Genomic DNA, 11171 nt, shown 5'->3' on the forward strand with positions numbered 1-11171 from the left:
AGGGTGGCTGTTGTTGTTGTTTACTTATTCATTTATTTAAACAATTTGTAGACCACTTAACCACAAGCGTCTCTAAGCGGTTTACAAAGATACAATGCAATACTTTTGAAGTGGCCATGGTGTGATTGCAAGTGCCCTTCCTTTTGTTCTGCAAACCACTTCACCACCAGTCTACACTCTACAGTCTTCCTGACTGCACCCAAGGGAAGACTTCATGAGGTAACTCCTCCCATGTGGGCTTTTTTTTTTTACAACAGTAAGTGCAGGCAGCTGCGGAGGCTGCAGGCCACTGGATAAATGTTTGCTCGAAAGAAAGAAACACAGAGCCACTCATCTTTGGGTACCTTGCAACAGCAAGGTAAGCTCAAAAATCCTGCGTTAACCTGATTCTCAAGATATTCTGAAGCACCCCGAGAACGAGGCGGAAAAATGGAAGTCTCATACACAGAGGAAGAAAACTCGTGAGCACTACTTTCTGACCCTGCATGGGGGGGTGTGGTACTTTATGGTTCCCATGGGAAGTTGTTTTGTTCCCCTATAGTCAATGGTATCGAAAGCCACTGAGAGGTTAAGGAGAATTAACAGGAACACATTTCCCCTGTCTCTCTCCCGACAAAGGTCGTAACAGAGGGTGGCCAAAGCAGTGAGACAGTAATTTGTTTGAACTGTTTTTAATACTGAATTTTAAAGTGCTGTAACCCACCATAGTCCCTGGGGCTGGTGGAGGGTGCATAATAAATTTAATAATCATAAATATATTATTATTATTATTATTACTCCTCCTCTTAATACCACCTTCTGTATTGACTAGAGCTAGATGTTCAGCTTAAATATGGCATTTTTGCTGTTTTTCCTTTCTTCACAACATTAACACACGGCACCAAAGTCAACAAGACAAGCTCAAAAGTGATTTTAGTGTCATGTGTGAAGAAACCTGTTGTGTTCATCTTCCTTTACTTTCCTCGCGTTCCCTTTTTCTAATGTTTTCACATTATTATGTGTTGTTGTAGTTTACTGGATCATGTAGCACCTGCAGCGTTAATTGCAATTTATTGTATTTTCTAAAGCACCCCGAGCCTCAGCTGACAAGAGAGATGCCGTATAAATAAAAAGTTGCGCTATTGTCTTTTAAAAACTTATTAATTGCCTCCCGATTAAAAAAAAATACTCAAAGCCATGAGCGGTTACAACAATATTCCAGGCAAGCACAATAAATGAGGAAAGAAGCAGAGATGGGGGAGATATCACACGTCAGCCAAATTTAGATTACAGTGCCTGAGAAAACAAAGAAGGGGTTTTGTCAAACATCCCTAAACCAATGTTGTGGCCTGGTAGACTTCTCAAAGGAAGGTGTATCTGCAACTAGGTCATAGCACAGTGGTACAACATCTGATTTGAATCCAGAAAGTCATGGGTTCAATCCCAGGTGCCTCTAGGTAGGACTGTCAGAGACCTCTGCATGAAATTCTGGAGTCTGCATAGACAGTATTCAGCTGTCTGGCTCAAGGGTCTGACTCAGTAAAGGCAGCTTCCTCTCTTCCTTACCATGGTGCCAACACCTAGAAGACCCCGACCCAAACACCACATTATCTTATCGATTGCTTTTTCTTTTTAAAGTGGAGGCAGGGTGAGGTTTCTCCTTCACACCCCAAAAGTCTGGGAGGCTCCAGAATGTACCAAAACACTCTCCCCCTTTGCATCAGATAAGCCTAATTGTCATCTCTCTTGCAGCAGGGGACCCAGGTCACACTCCTACAGGTAGTCCATTTTCCCACTTAGAAATGGCATAGAGATAGTGGATAGAATTGTTCTCCCTCTAGAACATGTGGGCCTCCAGTGATGCTGAATGGGTGGAAGACCCAGGAGAGATACTTCTTCGCACAGCGCATAGTTGAACTATGGAGCTCACTCCCACAGGAGACCGTGATGGGAACCATCATGGGTGGCTTTGAAAGAGGACTGGGCAAATTCTCGAAGGAGAAGAGAATCAGTGGCTGCTTGCCATGATGGCTATGTTCTCCCCCCATAGACCCTCTAAATGTCCCTGTTTTCCAGGGACAGTACCAGATTTACAGAAGCCATCCCAGTTTCTTATTTGATCCCATAATGTTCCGCTTTTCCTTAGGACCTCCCTATTTTCATCGAAGAATTGTTGGAGGGTATGAAGTTATCTGACCCTGAACCATCTGAAAGCAGCCCTTTATAAGTAAGTTTTTTAAAAATGTTTATTGTTTTATTATGTTTTTATATGTGTTGGAAGGCACTAAGAGTGGCTGGGGCAATCCAGCCAGATGGGTGAAGTATGAATAGAAAAAAATATTATTATTATAGAATAGGGTGTCCCTCTTTTCACTGAAGAAATGTTGGAGGGTACACAGTCCTGAATTCCAGTTCCTGGAAACCACAGGAGATGAGAATGCCACTGTGCTTGGCTCTGTTTGCAAGTTTCCCACAGGCACCTGGTTGGCCACTGTGAGAACAGGATTCTGGACTAGATGGACCATTTGCCGAATTCAGCAGAGCTCTCCTTATGTTCTTGTGTTTCTCTTGCTACAGGCGACTCCCCTTCCCAGTATTAATGGGCAGTGGCGTAGCGTGGGTTGTCAGCACCCGGGGCAAGGCAAGTAATTTGTGCCCCCTAACCCGTGGATTTTAGCACTCGAGTGCGAGCACGCCCCCCCAGATGTTGCGCCCGGCCCCCTGCACCCCCACGCTACGCCACTGGGGCTGGGGGCGAGCGAAGGAGCCAAGGACCCCCCCCAAAGGCTCAGCAGGAATTTATTAAATTTATTATTTGCGGAGCCCCCGCGGGCCAAGGCAGCCGAAGCCCCCTCCCCTCGGGCGCCCCCCCGCCCCCTCCTCTCCTTGGGCTGTAGGTGGAGCTCCAGATCCGGGCTTAGCGAGTGCCTCTCCTCCTCCCGGCCGGGTCCGGGGGCTTCCAGCCGTGCTCCGTCCTCGCCCCCCCCCCCCCCCCGCGGCTGGGAGCCGGAGCCAGCGGCGCCCCCTTCTGCCTGGAGACCCTCGCCCGCCTGCCGGCTTCCTCTCGGAGGGTTTTGGGGAGCGCAGGGCGCGGCGAGGCCCCTCGGAGCTCTCCTCCCTCCCAGTCAGCAGAAGCAGCTGCCGCCTGTGGCTGGGCCGAGGGGATGGCGTCGGCGGCGGGGTGCGGAGGCTGCCCGTGCCCGGCCAGGCGTCGGTGGCGGTGTCGGCGCTGCTGCAGCGGCTGCTCCTCCTGCGAGCAGTGAGTGGAGCGCAGCAGCGGCGGCGGGGGGCGGGCGCGCGCTAGGGCGCAAGGCTGGCAGTGGCGGCGGGGAGCCCGGCAGAGGAAGGAACTTGTCCCTTCCCTCTGGACTCGCGCCCCCCCAGATGTTGCACCCGGTGCGGCCGGCACCCTTGGCACCCCCCACGCTACGCCACTGTTAATGGGATGCAGAAGAGGGCTTTCAAAGATGTTGTCAACATGCAGCTATTAGAATTACAGAGCAAAACCAAAAAAAAAAAAAAAAAGGATAATGGCTTATTGTTGCTCCATTACCCCTTCTGTCCGAAGACTTTACTGGAGAAAGATGCCCTCCCTTGTTGTTTCCACTGTTCAGGAATGCAGGGCCGTCCTCTCACTGCCAAATTGCTTCATGACTGGAGACTATAAAGCAATGTTTCCTTGCCTCTTGACTGTTCCAATTTTTCATCAGGTGGCTGAAAAACTATAAAATGATGGAACAATTAGTTTCATGGCAAACACTTCAAAAAAGATTGGATGTTTTCCTTCTCCACCCCCCTCTCCTTTAATGCCTTAAAGGTGCACAGCTGAGGAAGTGAGAGGGAACATTTAACTTATTAATGCCAAGCTTAAAATCCCTCCTCATAAATTGCATTTGGTAGGCCTGTGGGGTTTTACAGCCCATGCCAAAACCACCCTGGTTTCTGTGAGGAGGACCAATCCTCATTCTGAATCTAGAAACAAAGACCGGATCTACATTACAAATTTAAAACAGTTTCGGATCTGTTTATCGGGGTCCTCATTCCCAAGCCCAGGAACCGGGTGGCTGTTTTCCTACAAACCTACAATTCCCAGATTTCCTTGAAAGATGCCCACAAGTTGGGACAAAGGGCTTATACACACTGGCTTCACACATATTTTGATGGTACTGTGTAATGATTAATTTCCCCAGGTCCGAGGAAATTTCCCCAGATCCCCATTACCTACTTTTTCTTGTTGTTCAGCAGCTGTGCCTTGCAAAATCCGATCTTGCCCGCTGAATCAGAACTTATCAGAAACACAGAAAATCTGAAGAGAGATTTTGCTCAATTCAGTGGCTACGGTAGGGTTTTCGCAGGGCACAGCCGCAGAACAGCAAGAACAAGTGAGTAAGGGGGATAACATCATAAAGGGGTCCTTTACCTTTTACCTTATTAGACAACTGGTTAATGGTTTTGTTTTAGGACATATTAAGATGGGATGCGGGTGGCGCTGTGGTCTAAACCACAGAGCCTAAGGCTTGCCGATCTGAAGGTTGGTGGTTCAAATCCCCATGACGGGGTGAGCTCCCATTGTTCGATCCCTGCTCCTGCCCACCTAGCAGTTCGAAAGAATGAAGTGCAAGTAGATAAATAGGTACCACTCCGGTGGGAAGGTAAACAGTGTTTCCGTGCACTGCTCTGGTTCACCAGAAGTGGCTTAGTCATGCTGGCCACATGACCCGGAAGCTGTACGCCGGCTCCCTTGGCCAATAAAGCGAGATGAGCACCACAACCCCAGAGTTGGTCACGACTGGACCTAATGGTCAGGGGTCCCTTTACCTTTACATATTAAGATGCAGCTCTGTTTTGGGAACTCTAAACATCATTTTGTTGAAGCGACCTTGGGGCCACCCTATTTGAAGTGGGACCTCAGCACAGTGGAAGGAGAGGAGCCCAACACTTTCATCCTGTGCAGGGGTCTGGTCCCCAATACAGGCTGCCTCATCCCATGAAGCTCTATTAGCCATGGCTGGTGGTGGGGAACATGCAAGCTTTAAATTAAGTCTTGAATTGTCTCCCAGTCTCCATGTTCCTGTTCCTTGGCTTTTGTCCTAACCAGCCATTTCCAGTTTTGTTCTGTAAGAGCTTATTATTACATACATTTAGCTGGCTTTCATTTTGGATTGGGCTTTCTTTGGATTTGTTTCTTTGGCACTAGATTTGGTCCTCATCAGCCACTGCTCACCCCACCAAACTTTCCCATAACAGAGCTGCTTGGAGGAAATCAGCTCATTTCCAAGACACCAGGGGGCCAGCCCTAGTGCTGGACAAGGTGACACAACTGCTTCGGACAGCAGATACTTGGATATGTGGGGGAAATGGCAGCCTTGCCAAAGGCATTATTCCTGAGGCTTCTTGGCCATTCCCCTCTACTGGAAGACAGTGCAGGTGTGTCCCAGGTGAGCTGCGCAGCTCCTCCTAAACTAGTCATTTGCAATGGAGGACACCCTGCCATCACCAGTGTTGAAATAAGATTTAACTGTTCGAGTGCTGGTTTGTCATCGCTCAGCCCAAGGATTCCCATCAGAGGATGACCGGGAGGCCCCAACATTTCACCAGGCCTTGGACCAGGCGTAGTTTGAGGAAAGGAGCCCATACCCTCCAACATTTCTCTGGTGAAAATAGGATAATAATAATAATAATAATAATAATAATAATAATCATCATCATCATCATCATCATCATCTTATTATTTATACCCCACCCATCTGATTGGGTTGCCCCAGCCACTCTAGGTGGCTTCCAACATATAAAAATAATAATAAAACATTAGACATTTAAAAAAAACCCTTTCCTATGCATGGCTGCCTTCAGATGTCTTCTCAAGGTTGCGTAGTTACTTATCTCCTTGGCTCTGGGGTCGCATACCCTCCAACATTTATCTGAGGAAAATAGGGGCGTCCTAAGGAAAAGCAGGGCATTCCAGGTTTAAGTCAGAAAACAGAATGGCTTCTGTAAAACCAGGACTGTCCCTTGCATCCAAGGAGCGGCCATATGCCCCACGGAATAATAATAATAATAATAATAATAATAATAATAATAATAATAATAATAATAATAATAATAATAATATATTATTATTATTATTTGTACCCCGCCCATCTGGCTGGGTTTCCCCAGCCACTCTGGGCGGCTTCCAACAAAGATGAAAAATACACTAAAATGTCACATATTAAAAACTTCCCTGAACAGGGCTGCCTTCAGATGTCTTCTGAATGTCAGGTACTTGTTTATCGCTTTGACATCTGATGGGCGGGCGTTCCACAGGGCGGTCGCCACTACCGAGTGTGTTTGGTTTCTGACCGTGAGACCAAACAAGGTCCAGTTTGTAGTTCTGGAAGGGGAAGAAGGGTCTCCTAAGAACCCTCAGTGCCCTTAAAAAACTACAGTTCCCAGGATGCTTTGGGGGAAGGCCATGACTGTTTAAAGTGGCATCGTAATCCTTCAAATGTGTGGTCTGAATGTAGCCTAGAGCCAGACACAGTCCAGTTGGCTTCTGCACGTGGAAAGGGAAGTGGGCACCATTTTGCTCACCAGGCGGCAACACCTCTTGACCTGCCAACAGCTGTCACCATCTATTCCAACACAACAAGATGACCCGTGGCTGTACTTTCTTGGGGTATTGGCAGTGCCATCTTGGCTGCGCCCCATTCCTTCCAAAAAGTGTTTTGTTTTAACGCAAACGCTCAGCAAAGCCTTTTAAGTTCCAAAAACCCTCGGAGGGGTCACGGCAAAATCCGTATCCTGGTCCCAGGCCAGCCCACACACTCTGCCTCCCTGCACAAACTTGTCCCTTTCTTCAGGACGCTGACTTATTAGCACAAAGAAAACATCGTATAAGCTCCTGCCTAAGGCAAATCCTTATTCCAAACGCCATTTATTCCATCCTGTGAAAACTACCTCTCGTTCCCTCTGCCTTGGAGGGCTGTTTACACACCCCTGCCTTATAATCCCAAACAGCCATGCAGAAGAAGATCTGAATCGTAAGGGCTGAGTGCTTCAGCAAATGGCAGCTGAGGAAGGAAGAAGAGAGGTGAACCAAAGTTCCTTGCAAATACAGTGGTACCTCTGGTTAAGAACTTAATTCGTTCCGGAGGTCCGTTCTTAACCTGAAACTGCTCTTAACCTGAAGTACCACATTAGCTAATGGGGCCTCCCGCTGCCGCCACCGCATGGTTTCTGTTCTCATCCTGAAGCAAAGTTCTTTTGAAAAAAAATAATATTTATTGAGATTTCAAAGACAAAAAGTTACATAAAAGACAATGAAAAAATATAGGGGGGGAGGGAAAAAGCATACAAAATGCAAAGTACAGGGGGGGGAAATATATAGAAAAAACACTTAGAAACAAATTTATCCTTCCGTATCTTACATTTCATTTCCTTACTTTCCTGACCTCCTCTCACCTCCCTTTTTTGTATTCTGGTTCAATTGGTTAATTCAGCAATTCCTTTCCCTCTTTGTTTTTGTCTTAGTCCTTTAACTTAATATATTATAACTTTAAATTCTCACCTATTAACCAACCATTTTTTTCACTGAAGCAGAGTTCTTAACCCAAGGTACTATTTCTGGGTTAGCGGAGTCTGTAACCAGAAGCGTATGTAACCTGAAGCGTCTGTAACCTGAAGCATCTGTAACCTGAGGTACCACTGTACCAAAATGTAGACTCGTTGGCCTCGTTATTACCCATCAAGCAGAATTCAGGCAACCACTATATACAATGACCCATAGGGGGTTGATAAACCACTTCCAGGTTTGTGCAGGTTTCTATCTGCTCGATAACAAACCACACCAAAGAGTTCACTGTGAAATGCTATTGATCATTACACCACTCTGGGAACTGTAGCTCTGGCAGGGGAATAGGGGTTTCCTAAGAACTCTCAGCACCCTTAAAAACTACAGTTCCCAGAATGCTTTAGATAAAGCCACGGCTGTTTAAAGTGATATAACGGCTCAGTGCATCTGGCTGTTAGCCAGAAGGTTAGTGGTTGGAGGCCATGCAAGGTGGTTGTGGGCAGGATTCCTTCCAACTCTATGATTTTATGAAATCTATGAATTGTTGGCATCTGTCTATCTCGGGAAACTATGGAAGAGTAGAATGGAAGCGCTGCTGCATGCAATTAATACAGAGCGAAAGGGGAAATGATGCCTTCCTACCTTCGTGCCTTTATTCCCTGGTCCTTCCTCTTGGCCGTCATTTAGCTTGTTAGTCCAGTCAAGGCCGGCCCAAGCATTAGGGAGAGTGAGGCAGCTGCCTCAGGCGGCAGAGGCTGGCGGGACAGGCATTGGCAGCTGAGAGTGGGAAATCACTGAGCTTTGTGTGCCGCACTCCTCCTCAGCTAGCCAAGTGTGAAAAATGCTACCCTGTCATCAATGTAAGATTCAGCTCTGAGTCTAGGCAGCTTCTGTTGTTGAACGGGGAGAGCCCTACCTTGCCCTTGCCTCAAGCAGCATAATTTCTAGGGCTGGCCCCAACTTTAGCAGAAGATCTGAGGTGGGCAGAACTCTGGTCTCCCAGAATCCTGGCCAGGGCTAAGGAATTGCTCCAGCGTAACCATGCTTCCAGGGATGCGCTGTGGCGCTGTGGGTTAAACCACAGAGCCTAGGACTTGCAGATCAGAAGGTCGGCGGTTCGAATCCCCACGACGGGGTGAGCTCCTGTTGCTCAGTCCCTGCTCCTGCCAACCTAGCAGTTCGAAAGCACAGAGTGCAAGTAGATAAATAGGTACCGCTCCGGTGGGAAGGTAAACGGCATTTCCGTGTGCTGCTTTGGTTCGCCAGAAGCGGCTTAGTCATGCTGGCCACATGACCCGGAAGCTGTACACCTGCTCCCTCGGCCAATAAAGCGGGATGAGCGCCGCAACCCCAGAGGTCCATGACTGGACCTAATGGTCAGGGGTCCCTTTACCTTTACCTTTACCTTTACCTAACCATTCTTCCCCATCACACCCTGATCCCTAGGCTGAGCTAAGCTTTCCTGCAGCGCCACCGCCTCTCCCGGTCATTTCTCAGCCAAAATGGCAGGAAGGTTTACAAGAAAGCCTTCTGCGGGGACCGATACGAGCTTTGCTGATCGAATGAGATGTTGTTTATTTGACTATGAGGTATATTTAAAGGTCTCTGTTACAATTGGCCCTCAGGCAAGCCCCTAATGAGCTGCAGCTGTCCGGGCTCTCATTAGCTTTAATGACATCTTCCTCGACCCATTTTTCTTTCGGGGTAAGACCTTGTCCTTTCAAAGGCTGCCTGCTCACTGGAGCCGTGAGACACCTCGCCCCGCAAGGGCAGGCAGGTTGGAGCTGCGGAGCAATGACAAATGGGCCTTTTGCCCAAGACAGACAAACCTTTCCTGGAAGAGTCAGCTCTTATTTACGACAAACCAAGCGTAATTTGCTGTGGCAAAAACTTTTAGACTGGAACCTATTTGCATAAAAGGAAAAAAGGCCTCTACCAGATTTTTCCCCCCTCCATCAATTCGTACCCTCCAACATTTCTCTGGGGAAAATAAGGACATCTTATTTATTTATTTATTTATTTATTTATTTATTTATTTATTTTTTATTATTATTATTATTATTATTATTATTACCCTGCGCTTCTGATGGGGTTCCCCCAGCCATTCCGGATGGCTTCCAACATATATAAAATCACAGTAAAACATTAGACATTAAAAAGAAAACTATACAGGGCTGCCTTCAGATGTCTTCTAAAGGTTGCATTGTCACTTATCTCCTTGGCTCGGAGGTCACAAATCTGCATACTCTCCAACATTTCTCTGATGGAAATAGGGAGGTCCTAAGGCAAAGCAGGACATTGCAGGATCAAATCAGAAACCGGGACAGCTTCTGCAAATTTGGGACTCTCTCTGGAAAATAGGGACACTAGGAGGGTCTGGTGTAGTGAGAAAATTAGCCAAAGGCTAACAAAGCAAACACCTTTGTTTGTTTGTTTGTTTGTATAATAATAATAATAATAATAATAATAATAATAATAATAATTTATTATTTATACCCCGCCCATCTGGCCGGGCCTCCCCAGGCACTCTGGGCGGCTTCCAAAAGAATATTAAATATACTGTGATACACCAAACATTAAAAGCTTCCCTAAAGAGGGCTGCCTTCAGATGTCTTCTAAAGGTCTGGTAGTTGTTGTTCTCTTTGACATCTGGTGGGAGGGCGTTCCACAGGGCAGGTGCCACTACCGAGAAGGCCCTGTGCCTGGTTCCCTGTAACTTGGCTTCTCGCAGTGAGGGAACCGCCAGAAGGCCCTCAGTGCTGGACCTCAGTGTCCGGGTAGAACGATGGGGGTGGAGATGCTCCTTCAGGTATACTGGACCGAGGCCGTTTAGGGCTTTAAAGGTCAGCACCAACACTTTGAATTGTGCTCGGAAACGTACTGGGAGCCAATGTAGGTCTTTCAAGACCGGTGTTATATGGTCTCGGCGGCCTGTTTGTTTATATATTGCCTTTTAGGCTATCAGCCGGCTTCAAGGAGGCACACCAACAGAGAAACAGGAGCTATCCTGCAGCCAGGCATGCAATGCTTCGCTTTGCATATGTGTCGGTGTGTGGATACAGCAGTTGGTCAAAGATGCTAAGACCAGGTGTTGGGAACCTTTTCCAGTCTGAGGACCATTTATTCTCATGTGCAACCTTTTGGGGGGCCACATGCCAGGGGTGGCAAAAGAGTGCAGGGTGGAGAAAAAGATACAGTCTTTACCTTTGTAAGCTACATCACAACTACACAATAATCGGAGGCTTCTACTCACACATAGTCTTCCAGCTAGAAAAAGTATGTATGGAGGGTTCGGAGCAGAACCAGGGAAAGGTGTTTGGGGAGGGGACATGGCCTAGAGAAAGGACTGAGGGCCACACAGGGAATCCTGGAGGGCCACATTTGGCCTCAGGTTCACCACTCTTGGAATTTCTGCATTGGGACAGGCAAGTTTCCCTCCTGTGGAATTCGCTGCCCCTGTGTCAGGCTTGACCTGAGCTGCGGTCAGGCATGAGGCAGCTTCCTCACGCACCTCAGCCTAGCCGTGGAGAGGGGTGGCGATTTTGTCACCGGCTCTCCACTCTCTGCCCCCGGGTCAGGCCTGACCCAGGAATGGAGTTGTGGCTGGCGGCATTGGGCTATGGCGCAAGGAAGTTGTCGC

General features: G+C 47.7%; 1 long non-coding RNA gene across 1 annotated transcript; it reads left to right on the plus strand.

Moving 5' to 3' along the window:
* Window positions 1-247: 247 nt before the first annotated feature.
* LOC309533408 lies at window positions 248-10946 on the plus strand. Its single transcript, XR_014220222.1, has 3 exons — window positions 248-358; window positions 2126-2206; window positions 10497-10946. It is a non-coding gene; the product is annotated as an uncharacterized lncRNA (long non-coding RNA).
* Window positions 10947-11171: the final 225 nt, after the last annotated feature.

This window comes from Podarcis vaucheri (assembly GCF_965113315.1).
Source record: "Podarcis vaucheri genome assembly, chromosome: 5".
Lineage (NCBI taxonomy): Eukaryota > Metazoa > Chordata > Lepidosauria > Squamata > Lacertidae > Podarcis > Podarcis vaucheri.